Genomic DNA, 18,104 nt, shown 5'->3' on the forward strand with positions numbered 1-18,104 from the left:
AACTTCTAGCCTACGGAGCTAGTAGGCTGTGAAGCCAGTACCAATGACAGAAACGTTTTTGTAGGTGCAATTTGCAAAGAAGCCCCCAATGTACCCTACCTGGGCTTTCTCTCAATCAAGGCAAATGGTCCATCCCTGACCTGGTTGGCGCGATATTGGTTCCTTTTGGAGCCTTCCAATTCTTTGTCCCTAGACCACCACCCTTCCCAAAATAAGCATCCGATAAGTGGGTACCCACTTTCAGCCGACTGCTCCCTGTTTCCCTGGACATTGGAAGTAATCACTGTTTTCAACTGACCTACCAGGGTTGCTTGACCTTGAACAAAATTCACCTGTGTCTGGGTCTTTTCAAGATACAGGCCCACACACACCCCGTGCAGCAGGGACACCAAATATTTGTAAGTACATCGGCTTATTGAGAAGACACCGGTTCCTGAACATTTCTGAATGGACTCATACAATTAGTGAGAACCACAAAATGCTCCAAAGCCCGAAGTAACCAGTTGCGAAATAATCTTTTCTAAGATCTCGCCAGTTACTATACCTTTATTAATTTTCCCAGTTGGGTGGCCAAACTGGGATTTTAAACCACACTTGAAGGCAGGGAACTAAGTGTACTGAGCTATGGGACTCAAAGAAACCGTGAGACTGTTGTACCAGACTGGGTGGGCACCTCTTATTACACCATGGCAGCATACTGAATGGCATTTGAAAGGTTACAATCAGTGGACGTCATATTAACTCAGAGGACAACTGAGGCTTTTCAGTTTTTCACGATAAATCATTTTTCTATTCATTAATCGGTTATTCCTGTTTCTCAGCTTTACAGTCTTGCCTGGGGTATTATCCTGGCTCCTTTAATGGTGGAAACTTCTAGTGTTTTTTGTTGTGTTTATGTTTAACTGTTTTACATTTCAAACTGCGTTTTTCTTTAAAAAAAACTAACACCAACTTGCCATATACTTTTAATTTCGTGATTATTTTTGTAATACTATACCCGAAACCAAACCCCCTAACCACCTCTGAGAGCCTTCACTGCTTGGGCACAGTTACAGTAGGAGAACCAAGGACACAAAGGGTGTAATTTTGAAACCAGTTAAATCAAAGGTATCTAAGGACCTGGGACAGCTGAGGAGAAGCTCGCTTACGTCACACCTAACCACTAATGCTACTTAATCCACACTGGTAGACACATGGTCTGAATAAAAGCCCAGACCGGGGCAAAATGTAAATTACAACCGGCGTAATTCAGGTCTTGTCAATTTAGCGTTGCAATTGTTACATGAAATTACACCATTATGCCACCTCGTGTAATTCACCCACAGTCAGTGACAGAATTATAGTGCAGGAGTGCACAGAAAACGCCAACAGCCAAAATACGAGCTGCTGTTGTTCTCAGCAGTTGTAGTTTGTGCACAATTTTTTACGGCAAAATGCATCCTTCCATCAAAAATGGACATGCGGACACATGCGGACACATTTCATGATAAAATATAGCACTAAATGACGGATTAGTATTTATCATAATTAGACATAATTTTACAGAATTATCAAGGAATGTTACTTAAATACAAAACATTCGCACACCCCTAGAAAAGGCCTTACAGATTAGGTAAAGAGAGTTGGATGGTTTCCCAGCAGATATTCTCCAGGCAATGATAGGAAATCGAGGGATCATTACGATAGCGTAGATTAAGGTGATGCACAAAGGAGTAGAAGCAGAGCATTTTCATTCTGTTTTCTCTTTGTTGCCATTTTTCCGGCTAAGAAATCACAATTTTTAGTATGAAATTTTATTGTGCCTGTGTTTGCGCTGACAAAAGGGAGTGATTGGCAGCCAGGCAATACTGGAATAAAATGAAGGCCAAGGGGGATATGTTCAAGAAAATTGTCAGAGCGCAGTGTAACGCCAAATTTAGCAATGCCTCGCTTCGCCTTTTCCAAAATGCAGGGATGCGCCGTATTTACGCATCCCTGCGTTTCCCCTACTGCTGGTGCTCAAAAAGCTGCCTAGTGCCAGCGCAGGCACCCATATGCCATGTTGAAAGGGTGCCTGCACTGCAGCGGCGATTGTTTATGTGCAGGAAGGGGGCCCTTCCTGCACATAAACAATCTTTAACCCCTCCCCTGCTGGTGACGGAGCCGCTCCGTCATCAGCCGCGGTCGCACTGTGCTGATGACGGAGCAGTTCCGTCACTGCCCGCTCGGCACGCCTGCGCGGCGCGGATTGCGCGCCTGCGCTGAGCGTTCCATTAAGCAAGCGGGGCCGTGACGGAACTGCTCCGTCATGAGCACAGCGCGACCACGGCTGGTGACGGAGCGGTTCTGTCACCAGCATGGGAGCGCCGGGCTGCCCCCCCGCCCCCTTAGCGCTGCGGCGGAATAGCCGCCGCAGCGAAGGGGTTAAAGGCCATTTGCTGTTTCTATCTGTGCTGCAGAATGCACTACACATAGAAAGAGCAAAATACAAGGAGAAATTAATAATTTATCCTTGTATCGCAATCCTAAAACCAGGTTTTACCTAGCCTTAGTTTTTTGTTGCTTCCCCATCCTTGTAAATATGGCACAGTGTCAAAAGGCAGTGTGTGTTGGGGTGGAACACCCTCTGCAACACCCATTGCTCACCCCTTTGCCGCAGCAGATTTCTGCGGAAAGGGGCATATTTACAGAATGGCTTTAAGCCACGTTAAGTGGATTAACACCACCTTCAAAATATGGGGTATGGAGCAACACCACCAGAGCGTCAGAAAAAGTGACGCTCCGGTGGCGTTAGGGGCTTGTAAATATGCCCCTGAGTCTGGCAAGCAGTGTGAGCTTATGCAGTCAAAATACAAGCCCGACAAGACCATTACATATATGTGCTATTCAATTATAGATTTCTGTCTTTGGAAAAGAGGTCGAAAAGAGTCGCTTCAAGCTTTGTTTTCCATCCTATTGAAGAATAAGGGCCTGATGTAGATCTCAGCGGATGGGTTACTCTGTCACAGCGGTGACAGATATCCCTTGCGGACGCGATATCCGGCACCGCTGTGATGGAGTAACCCGTCCGCTGAGACGTAAATCAGGCCCAGAATCTGTATGTTGCACTCACCTCTATAGTCCATTGACAGTGTTACTAGATCTTTTTTGCAGCTATTACACAGCACTGCAAACACTAATCAAATAGAAGAAATCTATTCACAAAAGGCTACAGATTCTAGCTCAAAATTAAACACCTTTCTTCACATTTCCCAATTCATAATTTTCTCCATGATGTGTCCAAGCAGCACAACCAGATTATCTCAATACAGCCATGGGTGTAACCTTCCATGACACATGACTTTATGAGTTTTGTAGTGTGCCAAATTGATGATCACTCCACCCAGCTGTAATTATAGAATTAGTCATTTCCAGTCATGGCAGATGGTTAGAACAAAGTGAACAAGTAGCGTATTCGAACTACCAAATTAGTGAACTTTGCCTTTAGAAAACAGCTGACTCATGCATCAGTAGACATGACTCAGGGAAACGGGCTTGTCGGCTTTCATGACTTCTAATCAAGTCCTTACAGTCCTTTCTGTATCTGAGATCTGGGCTCTGGTCCATGATGCATTAAATGTGACCACGAATTCAGGATATTAAGTGTGCCATATCAAGAGATACATTTCGAGAAGAGAGTAACCTTCAACCTACTCACCCATGCCTACAAATCCCTCCACAACATCGGAACCAAATACCACATCAAAAGAGTCTTTCCACGTACCCGAAAGAAACCTTTGATCCGCCAACCTCACCCTACCAGAAACCCTGCGCATGCGCAAAACCAGAGCTGGTGGAAGACCCTTCTCTTATGTCGCAGCCAAGGCCTGGAAAGAGCTCCCAGTCAACATCAGACGCTCCCCTACCCAGCACACCTTCAGGAAGAGCCTTAAGACCTGGCTTTTCGGTTGACCGGGAGCTGCACCCCCCATCATCCCCCCCAAGCTCCTTGGGACCCTCACGGGTGAATAGCGCGCTCTAAAGGCCTCTGATCGATTGATTGATCATATAATGAATGGAAATCTCTTATTTGCATATTCAGTGATTATCTTAAAAAAATACAACACATTTGGGGACCCTAAGGCAGAACTGAATGCTCTTAGGCAAACATTTATGAACAGTAATGGGAATTTAACATCCACCTGAAATTTGGTAGTCTGAGGGACCAATTCACAAAAACATTTATGAGTACGGGAAGTAGCATTACAGGAATAGTTTTTTTCTTGCTCTTACATGTCTTTGTAAATAAAACCTGACACATCCAACTCTATTATTAAAAGTGCAAAAAGGGTACAGTCCATTCTATTTTTACTAATTGCATGTGAATATTCCAATTGTATGCCCATTTTGATTAGTTTGGGACTGATTCACTAAGGTATGGAAGAGTGCATAAAACACAACTCCTGAAATATTCTTTTATGCAATCTTATTTGACTTTGTGTAGTGGCTCTTGTGGTTCGTTCTTTGTTTAGTGACTGGAACTATTTGGAACAGTTCATCATCAACTTATGCTTATTTGTGTTGTAACACAAAACACTGTGGGGTATTTGCTGTACATCGAAACTGAGATACCTTAAGAAAGTCAAAGACATCAGAGAAATAGCCCTCTGGAAAATCAGTGGTAATGATGTACGCAAGACTTGACCTGCAGGAAGCTTTCTATCTGTAACTAGAAATCACTGATAAATTTGACTTTTCCACTGAATTAGATTGCATTATGGAAGGTAGTTACTTCACCAACACCTAACCAACATGGAACACAGTATTTTTTTAAATTACAAACTCTCATAGTGGTGCTGGTAGTAGTCCAAATAGTAGCAAAGACACCCTGTAGTTCCCTGATAGTATGAAATATCCAAATATCACACAATCCAAGACAAGTAAACTTACAGCAAGTACCTCAGTGGGATAGTTGCAAGGGTGTTTTTCCAAAGACTCCACCATTTTCAGCATGGGTTTCTGATAAGCCTGAATGCACCATTAAAGATGGCAGTCATAGCAAATGGATCAAGTAAAGGAATCTAACAGAAGATCGTGGTGCAAACATTTCTAGAAGGGATTATCCACTGTGATGTCTCAGAAACTAAGTTTAGATAAATTACAACAGCATTTTTATCTCTGATTTCCTTTTTATGTCGTAGTCCAGTAATGTTCTATATCACGCACCAGTGATGTTTTTGACATGTTCCATTGACATGTAATAGGGAATTATAATGGTCCATCCCAATAGAAATGACTGGTTTGAGTGAGTCATCACCATGGTCAACTTTGAGCGACACCAGCAATATGGCACTTCAAAACCTGCAGTAGAAATCAGGCTTGCTTAACGTAAGTGTGAGCTACTGCAATATGCTTAAGTCACCAGGACCTTGGAAATAAAGATACTGTGGGCCTGATTCACCAATAATAAAATTGTCACATTATGGGAAGAGATTTATATCCCCACCTGAATTTTCTTTTACTTTTTTTGGAATGGAATTCATAAATCATCGCAGTGGTATATTTGGAAAGGTTCACCATGTGCAGTTTTCCAGGCATACTACAAGGACTGTATTGTGACAATACCTGCAGGCTGTGTAGTTCTACATAGCTTAGAATTACACATGGGAAGAATGGAGCTCTCTGCGCCAATGCAGGGAAAACCTTTCCCACATGAATGAAGCTGTTCTCTTAGCCACCCACCAGGGGTGAAACAAAGGGCCCCACAGCCCCCGAAGTGCGGGGGGGGCCAATCTCCAGGGGGCCCCCTCGGCACAGCACTGTGGCCAGAGAGCTCCTGATTGAGCCCGCAGGGGGCCACTCTACTTGCCTTACACGGAGGCCCCCTCAAGTTTCGTTACGCCAGTGCCATACATGTCATCTAAGGCAAATCTCAGGGTGATCTCTTTCTCTTCTCTTATTTGAAGTGATCTTAAATCATTTCCATTACGGAAAGTGATCGGTTCGAAGTATGGCAATGTACAGAAACATGCATAAGATAGTTTCGGCCACAAACCTAAGTTGATGCGAATAGGCCCCTAACTGATGTGGTTTCATTTCTCTTTTTTGTTGGTTTCTTTAGCAACAGTACAGTTATTGTACACGTTACCATCTTAGGTATGAAAAAATCAATATCATGCACCAAGTTCATTGATCCCTCTATCCTCCAATCCAGACTCTCAGTGATCAGCTGGTGTTTTTCAGTCTTGCCCATTAAGGCCCAACCCTGCCGCAATAGACCCACATTTTAAGAACATTTCCTCATGCAGCCATTCTTTTTGTAAATCATCTTTTCTGAAGACGGGAACCTGCGCATTCCCCAACGCCATGCCGTTAATAACGAGAGATCATCACTGGTTGATTTACGGGTATGGCATGCTTGGCCACTAGGGATCCAAATCCTACTGGAGTCTTACTACCCATCATTCCATTTCAACCACCATGATTCTTCGTATGGTCTAGTTCCACCACTGCCAATTCCTTTTGAATTTGTTGCCAATATGTCTCAATTTTAGGGTATGATCAAATACCATGCAGGAACATACCTTGTGTGTTTGCACAATGAGGGCAGCGAGGGGAGGAAGTTCTCAGTGTCTGCCGCAGTCTGGTCTGGTGGTAGGATATTCTGCAAAAGTATTTGAATTGTACGAGCATCAGATGAGAGGCGATGCTCAAATGGCATGAGGTTATCTTTGCTTCTACTCATTCATCATCCTCAAGAGGCCCTGGGCCTCCTTCCCATTCCTCTCTCAAGTGTAGAGGATGGTCTGACGCATTTAGAATTATTTATAGATTCATAGATCCTATATATACACTTCTTACCCAGTTGCTTCATCATTACTTTATTTCCAGCGGGTTAAATTCAGACACTGCTGCTGTAGAGATTTCCCTTCTGGGCTCATGTAGGTTCTCCCTTAGGTTTGCGTCTTAGATGTTTTAGGCTGCCTCTGCTCTGCATAGCCACATATGATGCATTTGCTTCTGCAACATCATTCTGGGAATGTGTGGTCCATGTTGTTTGTTATTCAGGGGTTCTTTTGGGGATTTAGTCTATACATCTTGTACAAGAGGCACATTAATGCATATGCTAGATCAGCCATGTGGCCCCTTAGTATGAAGGGGCCACATGGCTGGTGTTAGCTGGTTAAACGCCATACCCTCACACTTGAAATTTGAATGCTAATGAGCTACTACCATTATATAATGGTATAGTGAGGCTCATATAGACGCTAAACTCAATATGTTTCGCGTACCTAGATGGCTGTCCCAGCGCAGGCAGCTTTAGCAGGCCAACCACAGCTGCCTGTTAAATTCATTATTAATGAAATTATAGGTAAGGTTCCCACGAAACGTGATGCAATTCCATTTTGGATAGCTAAAAGGATGAACCAAATTGAAGCTGTGTTTCGTCTTACGGGACCACAAGATAAACAAAGAATATTAACTATGCTTACCCTTTGGGACGGTTCCCCAAATAGGTGACTGCACCATTTGGGGCATAGTCTTTGTTGCAGTCTATACCATAACATATGGTCCTCCGTTTATGTCAGTCTTGCCTGAGTTGTAGAAACAAATAGAAAATGAACATGGCAGCTTCTGCCCTGGATTTGGGGGAATAACCTGTGTTCTCCTCAATGATTCTAGCCAACATTAAAGGCGAAGCAGCATCTTTATATATACACCAACAGCTCACACAGGTTGTACCATTCGACCAGAAAAGTGAGATACCTATATTTATTGCTGAGGTGTACACCTCTATAAGTCGTGATAATTTGGAGACAAGACTAAATAAACCACATCTTGGCAAAACTGGTTCTGACAAGGACACTGCCAAGAATAACCCAGAGTTTGCTAAATAACGATGGGATGACCCCAAACCTAAAGAAAAAGCTTGATCTCGAGGATGGATGTCCTCTGCAACAGGAGCCCTCTGACAGATGCTATAATTTTTATGAGTGCACAATTGAAGCCATTTGATAGGTATCAGTATTTTGATACTCATCCTTCTCGTTCTTTTCAGGACTCATCGGATAAAGAATACAGGAGAGGTGGGCATACTGAGCACAAACAGGACCAGTACGTGTGACCCAAAAATGACTCACAAACCTCGCCCGACGTAAAGATAAAGAAGAAAAACGTCCACAGTTTAATCTCCAATTTCAGAAAAAGAAAGTTGCAGCTCTTATTGCAAAATATGCCAATAAAACTGAGAACTCTCCTCCTGAACAGGAGGTGGGTGGTGACTCGCCTCGACAGTGTGGCAGGGATCATTATAGTGCTTCAGACCCTCGAGAAGTTTCTGGCGGCAAAAGCAACTGATAAATATACTACAGTTGAAACCTCAGATCAGCGCTTTTGCTCTCCAGATAGATTATATGATTTGGATATACAAATTGAGGGAGTAATACTGCAAACCATACAAGTAATATTCTGGGAAAATGTAACATTGTCATATCACACTCTCTTTGTGGAGGTCAATTGTCCCATAGAGTTGTACGCACATTGCCACAAGGTGATGGTGGAATAATACAGTTCTTTTCTGAGCTTGTCCCTGATTAAGTCAAACATGTTTATGCATCTGAATGGGCTCTTGCACAAGCCCTGGGGTTATACTGCAATTATGTCAGGTGGAATAAGGATTCAACTTATCAGATCATAGCCACTGGCTGCAAGCGCAACCACTATACCCAATTAAATGGTATGCTATTGCTCCTGTTTGAGAAATACTCTCACAATTAGAATACAAGGGTGTCAATGGGGCTGTTTCACCCAAATGAATAACCCTCTTCTTCCAGTGTAAAAGCCAGACCACTCCTAACTCATATATACTACAGACATGTGTACAGTCATAAACGCATTTGCAATACAAAATACACATAGTACAGCACTTATGAATAATATAGTCTGTAAAAAATATAAAACAACCATGGATCTTTCCAAAGGGTTTCTCTGCAAGAATTTAACACTTGAAAGCAGGGATTGGACCACTCTCTCAGCGCTAGACTCACAATGTCGCTTTTGCCGACTACCCCTATGGGGTATAAGAACAATCCAGGACTGTTTGCTGCACCCATTGTGTAAATTCTACATGATATTGATCCAGACGCAATGTCCTATGTAGATGATATCTACCCCACAGACAATAAGTTAACTACACATTTAGCCATAGTGGATAGCATAATATTGGGATTTGCGGCACATGGCTTCAAATTCAACTTTAAGAAACCAAATATAGCATTTCTGAGTGTCCTGTTTCTTGGATACAAACTTACCCATGAGGTGAAGAGCCTTGCACCATGCCTCCTAGAGAAGTGCGCTCTGCTACAACGTCCTAATAAACTTAGGAAACTACAATCCCTATTAGGATTCCTTCATTTGGCAGAAATTACATTCCTGATTATGCACAATGCATTAAACCATTACACAAATTAATTCAGATAGCCTTTTTCTGTTTACATTGGATATCAGATCATACAGACATACCCACACACATGTCACCTTTAATGAAGGTTAGACAGTGCCAATAACATATAAATTGCATTTATATTCCAAAGCAGAAATGCGTCCTGCATCCACTGAAATAATACTGACTGCAGTTCAAATGGCTGCCATTAAAGAGTGGTCACACATTATTGTCATTACTCCTATTTCACAAAAGCATATCTAATGCAAAAGTCCTATATCCATGTTTGATTCAATGGGCAACATCCTTAAAGGCTATGTACACAGACTTTGTCTTTTACCCATCTTTACAAACGCAATCATTCCCCAATATGAGCACGTCTATCCCATGCCTAGCAATGTTTTGCCTCTTGAGCAGTATAAATATATTGTTTATACTGATGTTTCATCCTAGCCTGATATAGTCAAGAGAGCACCAATATTCAGCAGTGTGCACCTCTGGACATGACGCAATGTTGGATGGTCAACTCCAACCACAAAAAACTTGCACACAGTACTTAGGTGACTGTACTGCACAGCTGGTTCAACTGAAAGCATTACTACTTGCACTGGAATATATGGATCCTGAATTCCCCACTGTTATGGTGTGTGATTCGTATTATTGTGCCCAGACTTTTAAAGATAATTTGCATTATTGGCACCATAAAGGTTTTAGAGATTTTAAAGGAAACGCTATAAAACATAAATTGCTTTGGATGAAGGTAGCTGACCTCAAAAGAGTTTACCGCAGGCTCATGTAATTCATACAGGGAGTTATCAGCATTTTGGAATACTTGTTGTTGGGAATTCTTTGGCAGATGAAGCTGCCAAATTTTCAGTTTCGACTGCAACAGTTGCTGCGATTACTCATTCTTCTATGAGGGTAGATGACGATGATATTCTGGCTGCTGTTCATGCTACATGAGACGGCACCCCTTTTCCTAGGGGCTTTGAAGCTAAATATAATTATCATTTAGGCGAACAAAATGTTCCCTTTGCTGCAATTCCAGATGTTGGCAATGTGTAATTCCAAACCAAGCCTGCTGGCTGGCTTTTATGATAGCTGCACATGAAGGTGTTGCCTCTGCACACGCTGGTATCAGCCACAAAGGGCACGGCCTATACAAACAGGTCAAGAAATAGGTATTGTGACATTTGTCAACAGATTAAGAGCTTCACCGTGGCTCGTCTTCAGCAGACACACCTATTGATTTCCAACGAACTGTTAAGCTGCTTTCATTTGGACCATACTGGTCCTCTGAATTACGATGATGCTTTTAAATTTACCGTACTTGCAGTTGATTGTTGGTCACGGTTCTTTTGGATGTGGACACAATGTTCGGCTGACACTCGCACTGTTATTAAAGATCACTTTCACCCTCGCGCACTGGTTGCTGCCTGCTGATCGACAGGGGAGACTTGCAGAAAATCCTTCCCGTTTCTGCATTTCTTGTCGCAACTCGCGGAACCCGCTCCGCGGGTCCCGCTTCGTTTTCTGAAGGATTAATTAAGGGGTGAGCAGAAGAACCAAAGTATCCTGTGAGGGCTGCGAGCAGGCGGAGGCGGAGGCACAGGACTACCTGTCCCAGGAGCGCCCGCCTGACCGCCCGCCCACAAGCAACACACCTGGGCGCTCTCCCTGCAGGATACGCCCCCCCATCCTATCCCAGGCACTATAAAGCAAACAGAGCATTCCCGCGGCGCGGGAGCGCGCGGGAACGACCGGGAGAAGCCCGGGACAAGGGCGGGACCGTCTGTGGCCGTCAGTGGACTGCAGTGGACGGGCGGGCCACCCCTCTAACAACTTCTCTAAAGGTGAGCACTTATTACGGATATTAAAATGGGCGACAGCGAGAACATTGATGTAGAAAACAAGATTGCTGAAACTTCTGTCTCCCTTATTACTTCCTTTGAGTCAATGATAGACTCTGCCTTTAACGAAATAGTGGAGACCGAGAGAAGGTTCTCTATGGGTTCTTTTTCTACTAATAACAAAACGACTCTCACAAGTAGCTCTAGCTGTACCAATGGAGATGCACACATAAACCCAGAAATAATTGTGGTAAAACCATCACATCCCTTTGTTGACGTGCCCACTATTCTGGATGATGAAAACACTGTCACCTACACAGCACAAGTTTCTGCCCCCACAACATCAGTGGCAGTAACGCCAAAGCCAACACTGACAGTGACATCCCCGGTATCCCCTCAGATAGAGAGTGTTCCTACAATTGTAACTGCCTCGCAGGATGATGTCATTAATGTGGACATTATTGACTCTAGTAGTAACAAGCCGGGCAGGGAGAAACGCAAAAGAGGCACATGTAAGCTAAGTGCGAATAAAAGAAAACAGCCTGTATTCCACAAAAACCAACCAACACCTCAAAGTTTGTGGAATAAAAATAAATCATCGGGGGTACAAATCGTCTTGACAGAGGATAAAGAGGATAAAGACTCCGCAGACATGGATAGTATTTCTGATGTATCCATTACTAACCCATGTGGGAACTCTAAAACTACATGGACCCAAACTTCAATAATGGGTGATAATTATAATCTATCCAGACAGAACGGAAATATGATAGAAACCATAGTTGATACTATTTTTAACCGGATTGAAAAACAAATGATCAGCCAGTTTAATAATGTTTTTAAAAGACTTGATAGATTGGATAACCTGGTTAAAACTGGTGAAACAAAAAGGAAAGGGTCAATCATCTTGGACCAAGTTAGAGCAGATCGCCTTTTGAAGGAATTGGAAACTGCAAACAACATATTGTCATCAAAAAAACAGGTTAACACCAGTACCGCGGGTGGGGCACTAAGCAATTCTGTTTCTGCTTCTCCTTTGACGGAACAATCATCAGTTAAACCCACAACCACTAAAAAGGGGCCAGCTACGAGTAAGGCTAATACATCCACGAAACCAACCCCTATACCTGCCCCTAGGAAAGTTGTTATTCCATCGACTTCCAACACCTCTGTTCCAAGCAACAATAATGGCCCAACCAATCTAAGCGCAGCTCCAAAATCGACTGCCGTAAACAACAACGTGGGTAATGGCCCCCAAGGGTGTACTAAATCCTTCAAACATCAAGGACCAGCCTTACATCTGCCACCGGATGCCTGTCCTTTTGTTCTGGTTCTAGCAGGTGTTCCGCCATTAAGGGAGGATCAGGGGGAATCGTGGGTACAATTGCGGAATAAGAGCATAGACTGGCTAACCAAACACAAAGGTGTTGGTTTTGACATCTCCAGAGAGATTATATCAGCGCGTAGGGTATCGTGGGTTGGCCCTTTACTCAAGGACAAGGAAGGTGACTGCGTAGTTCTCAATTTTAATAATCCTGGGACAGTAAGAAACCTCCTAAACATAAATTGTAACTATTCAACCATCCCAACTGTTGCAACTATGTTACCCTTGAGTTATTTCTACAGACAACCGGCCACACAACCTCGCCCACCTCCTATGCAATTCACAGTGCCATTAATGCATCCACAACCAGCACCATTTATGCATTCTTAACCACCATCTGTGCATTTTCGCCCATCGCCTATGCAATTTCACCAACCTTATTTTCCATTACAAATGTACAATAGATATGCTCCACTTTCGGATCTGGACATGCAAGACTGACCACCTTCGACTACCTCTGTCGACCCTTCTCCGGTATCCGAACTCCCGATTGTCCCAGAAAACCCGCCTCAAAGAACACTGAGCAAACCACTTCAGACCCTTGCTCATTTGCCTCTGGACTCAATACTGTCTATTGTTAGCTGGAATATAGCAGGTCTAAATTCTAAATTGAAAATTTCAGAGTGGTTCAAGTGGGTTGATAATAATTGTGATATATTGTTGCTACAAGAAACATGGAGTACAACGTCACCAACAATTGAGGGCTTCTGCTGTCACAATCTTAAGGCTTTGCCGTCTCCCATGGGTCGACCTAGTGGGGGACTATCTATTTGGTCCAAGATAAAACATGGGGTGCATACTAAGTTGATCCCAACACCAGGTATCTGTTGTTTTATGGCTATCAAGTACATTAACAGACTGAAAGTATGTATTATCAATTTTTATAATAATGATTTTGTTAGCCGCCCAAATGGCAATTTCACATTATTGTTTAATTTTATAGATGAAATTATGGGGGGACAAAAGCATGGATCTTTCGATGGTATTTGCATCAGAGGGGATTTTAATGCACACATGTATCGCCATAGCCCAATATGTAAGAATGGGGTAGAATTGAAAGATTTTATAGCTTCCCATGACCTAGTCAATGCTATGGAATTTGCAGGTACAAGTATAAATAATGTAACAACCCCCACTTTCATAGGTCAGGGCTGTGCTTCTACGATTGATTATATTTTCACATGCCCTGAGTTAAGTGAAATAATTTTAAAAGCTGAAGTCGTCTGCTCCGCATATAGTGATCACTATCCGCTTAAAATTAACATACACAATCCCCAGACCTCAAGGGTTGCAGTGAAACTAGATGTATGTCCCTTAAATCTAGCACTATCAACCGATAGATTGAGACTAGCATGGAAGGGAGCTGACAATAAAGGGATACTTTCCAGAGTAATCAAAAAATATCCCGAGACAGTTGAGACTTGCCTGTCGTATATAAGTCCCAGCAATGAGGTGGTTGGCGCTTTTGGTGATCTATGCAGGGCAATTAAAATTGAATCCTCTAAACCTGTCAGGCAGAACATCTCCCAGGGACCCCGTTGGTTTGATACTTCGTGCTCTAGGGCCAACAGGGATTTGAGGGCTGCACTTAAAACCAGCCCGAGGGACCCTCAACTCGTGAGAGCATTAAGATCACAATATAAAAGGGTCTTACGCATTAGATCTGAAGCCCTAGTAATCAACCACTGGGAATCACTTACGCGCACCGCCAAACTGAAGGACTCAATGGGCTTCTGGAAAGAAGTCAAGTCGTTAAGATCTTTTGGCTCTAACATCAACCAAATTAATAGTAATATAACTGGCGAGGCGTGGGTAGAGCATTTCTCTCATATGCCATATCAGCTACCCCCTCAGACACTGTCTCTCTATCCCTCAGTGATGAACCCTTGACCTTTTCATTACTTGAGGTCGAGGATGCTATCATTGACAGTGCTAGCAATAAAGCCCCAGGACCTGATGGTCTTTCCATTGACCAAATAAAATCAGAAATTAACCTCTGGGCCCCTCTTTTATGCAACCTATTTAATAACCTAAATGACAGCTCAATCCCCGAATCCTGGTCGAACAGTGTTATTGTGCCCATATTCAAGAAAGGCGATAGGTCGGATCCCGCCTGCTATCGCCCGATTTCACTGATCGACAACACGTTAAAAGTTCTGGGAAGAGTAATCTTCAGATGGATAAGGGATTGGGCTGAAGATAACAATATTCTTCATTGTAGCCAATTGGGTTTTAGAAGTAAGGTGGGCACCACAAAACAATGTTTAAATCTAAACCTGATTATGGCTAAATATATTATTGTTAAAAAATCCCCTCTTTATTTAGGTTTTATGGACTTGAGTTCTGCGTTTGATTTTGTTAACCGTTCTAGGTTGTGGTCACTTTTGCTCGATTATGGTTTAGACGACTCATTGGTGTATTTCCTTTCCTATTTACATAGGGATTTAAAAGCACGAGTACGAATCAACAATGATGGTGATTTGTCTGACGATATCCCTATCAGCAGAGGAGTTAGACAGGGCTGCGTACTCGCCCCACTGCTTTTTATTTTATATATCAACAGGTTAAGCAACACTTTGAGTGAGATTATTAAGGATGTTCCCATAATAAACGGTTCCCCCATCACTACTCTACTTTATGCGGATGACGCTGTATTGATGGGGCGCACACCGAATGCACTACGTACTTTAATCTCTGGTTGTGTTACCTTCATGTCCGATCTTGGTTTAAATACCAATTTAAAAAAATCTTTTATAATGAATTGCGGACCAAAGAAGTATAACATTGCATCCATTAAATCGGGTAATAACATTTTAAAATGCACCAGCACTTTTCCTTATTTAGGGTTGTTATTTTCCAACTCAGGCTCATGGCAGCAACATGCTGCCTTTGCAAGCAACAAAATTGGCAAGTCAATTAACTCGATCCTATCCCTTCGCCAACCCAAATTAGCTGATGTTGTTACCCCTCTTCTTACCATCTACCGTACCCAATGTCGACCAACCGGGACTTACGGTGCAGAAGTATGGGGATATTGCAACAGCTCGGCACTTCAGGTGGCGGAAAATAGATTCTGTAGGAGGGTGTTAGGGGGAGTCCCTTGTGCTCCCACTCTGATCTGTCATAATGAATTGAGGCTGCCATACATTGTTGATTTTATAAAGTCAAGGCCTGCCCTATTTTGGATTAAAATCTGGTTAAATCCAGCAGCAACATTGACTCGTAGTATTATATCTGACTGTCTGACTAGTGACAGATCTCAACACATACCTTGGCTAAAAGCAGTCAAAACCAGTCTGCAACAGGTGGGACTAGTATCCTTATTTAGTTCCCCTGATTTAATTGTACCCGCTCACAAAAACAGTATTAAACGGGCACTTATGGAGCTATATACTGAGGAAAGGATGAGATCAGAATCTAGTAAACCAGCGGTCATGAAATATTCACGTATTTGTGATCTTGATATTGATAACCCTAATAATTTTATTAGATACTTGACAATGCCGATAGGTAGATGGAATCGGAGTCTTTTATTCAGGTTCCGGGAGGGAAGCTTAGTTTATTTGCTTAGCTTCCCTATTGGCTACAATAAAAATTTAGAAGAATTGGATTGTCCCTGTTCTCAAGGTGGACGACAAAACCTATTGCATTATTTCTTCTTTTGTGGCCACTACAAATTGTATACCTGTCAATATTTAAGACCAATCTTACGCAAATATAATCTACGTGAATCTATTCCTGCTCTGCAATTTTTGCAAATGCTGCATATGGATGATGTTATTTATTCTGTTAGCTGTTTCATAAAGGCCTGTGTGAAATCGAGGGCAACTATGGAACCTGGATAATGGATAATAGCACTATGCTGGTTTATGTATTTGTGTACCAGCTACTAAATAGTAATAATATTGAATGTTTGTAAGAGATACTTCTATAGTGGGTAACTGTGGACATTGATGGATTAATATTCCTTAGTATTACGCACCATGCACTTTGTACATTATATCATGCACTTTAAGTCATTTTGCTGCTTAACCTAATTGGATCATTGTTTTTAATTTTGTAAGAATCGTTTTTTAATGTTTCTAATGTACTTTCATTCTGTATGTACTTTTATGGATGTATCAAATCCGAATAAAGATCATTTGAATTGAATTAAAGATTTTAAAGTCTTTGTCGGAACATATGCATGCACTACATTCCACTCAAACCAGGGCCCTACTTTTGCCTCGAAAACGTATAGGGATTCTATGGCTTCCCTGGGTGGAGAGGTGCATTACTCCTACTCCTACCATACTGAGGGTACTTTGGTGGTTGGGAGGATGAACTGTGACTTAAAGCAGTCCATCACTTATAAGGGATAACAAAAGAGCACTTAATAACCTCCCTGAATGATCTCTGGGTGGCCGGACACCATATGAAGTCCTTTTTGGCATCAGAATGTATGTTACAGACCATGACAATCTCAACATCATGGTAGCAGCCTTGCCCTTTGACCTAAATTATTGTTCTGCTGTCTTACAGGATTTGCAAGACTTCAGTGACGGCCAATCTAACGAACAGTTAAATATGTCTATCTCTACCAGAATCAAGGAGCAACCAGCACCTTCTGGCTGGATTTCACAAGTTTGGGATCTTGTTCATGAAAGGATTGCAGTGAAGAAGGAGTTTGGTCCATCATACCATGCACCAGTGCCAGTCCTTGGCGTTCAAGGTACAGGAAATGCTCACTGGTTGTAAAGAGAATTGTTTTGTCTCCAATAATCAAGTCAAATTACATCATGTGGCCAACTCTAAGCAGCAGGCCATGAGGACTCCCTGGCAGTTCTGCAACTCCTCTCGCTACCACGCAGGAATTTCCTCTATAGCTTGTGAGAGACATCAAGTTGGGCGGCGAATGATGCCTGATGCCGCTACAGATGCCAGTCAGTCCAGGCAGTGAGCTCTGTACTTGCTACTGCGCCTCTTGCAGATGAAGTCATTTATGATGGTCCATCTTTCGAGGTATCTACCAGCTTTCTCTACACTTGTGGCTCCTGATATTCAACATCCTGCTGCTAGTTATTTCGGTGTACAAGATGATTTTTCATTGGACTCTTCTGACACACATAACATTTTAGACATTACATCTGTCTGTGTTTTCCTTTCATGGCTAAATGACACTTATCTGGTCGCACCTTAAATATATACCTAGAAAATGTCAGAAAATAACTTTATTCGGTTTGTTTGTACAAAACCATCAAAGTATACAAAAGATAAAAACATTGTCAATTCACAATTTAAAAATATAACAACAAGTACATTTCCAAGTAGCTTATTAAAAAAGGGGCAATAGAAATGGACAGCCAAGCATACTTCAGAATACATTAAGAGACAGCTGTGGGGCATGTTTCCTGCCAGTAAGCATGCAGCTTGCTAGTCCCCAAGGAAATAAGGGGAGCGTTCCTAAAGTACACAATACATAAAGTGCATA

The 18,104-nt window shown here is 42.5% G+C and overlaps 1 protein-coding gene across 1 annotated transcript in view; it reads right to left on the minus strand.

Annotated features, from left to right (window-relative positions):
* LOC147702976 (solute carrier family 22 member 4-like) overlaps positions 1-18,104 on the minus strand; it is a 400,838-nt gene that overhangs the window by 239,822 nt on the left and 142,912 nt on the right. The gene's annotated exons all lie outside the window — the stretch shown is intronic.

Source organism: Lissotriton vulgaris, chromosome 7 (assembly GCF_964263255.1).
Source record: "Lissotriton vulgaris chromosome 7, aLisVul1.2, whole genome shotgun sequence".
NCBI lineage: Eukaryota > Metazoa > Chordata > Amphibia > Caudata > Salamandridae > Lissotriton > Lissotriton vulgaris.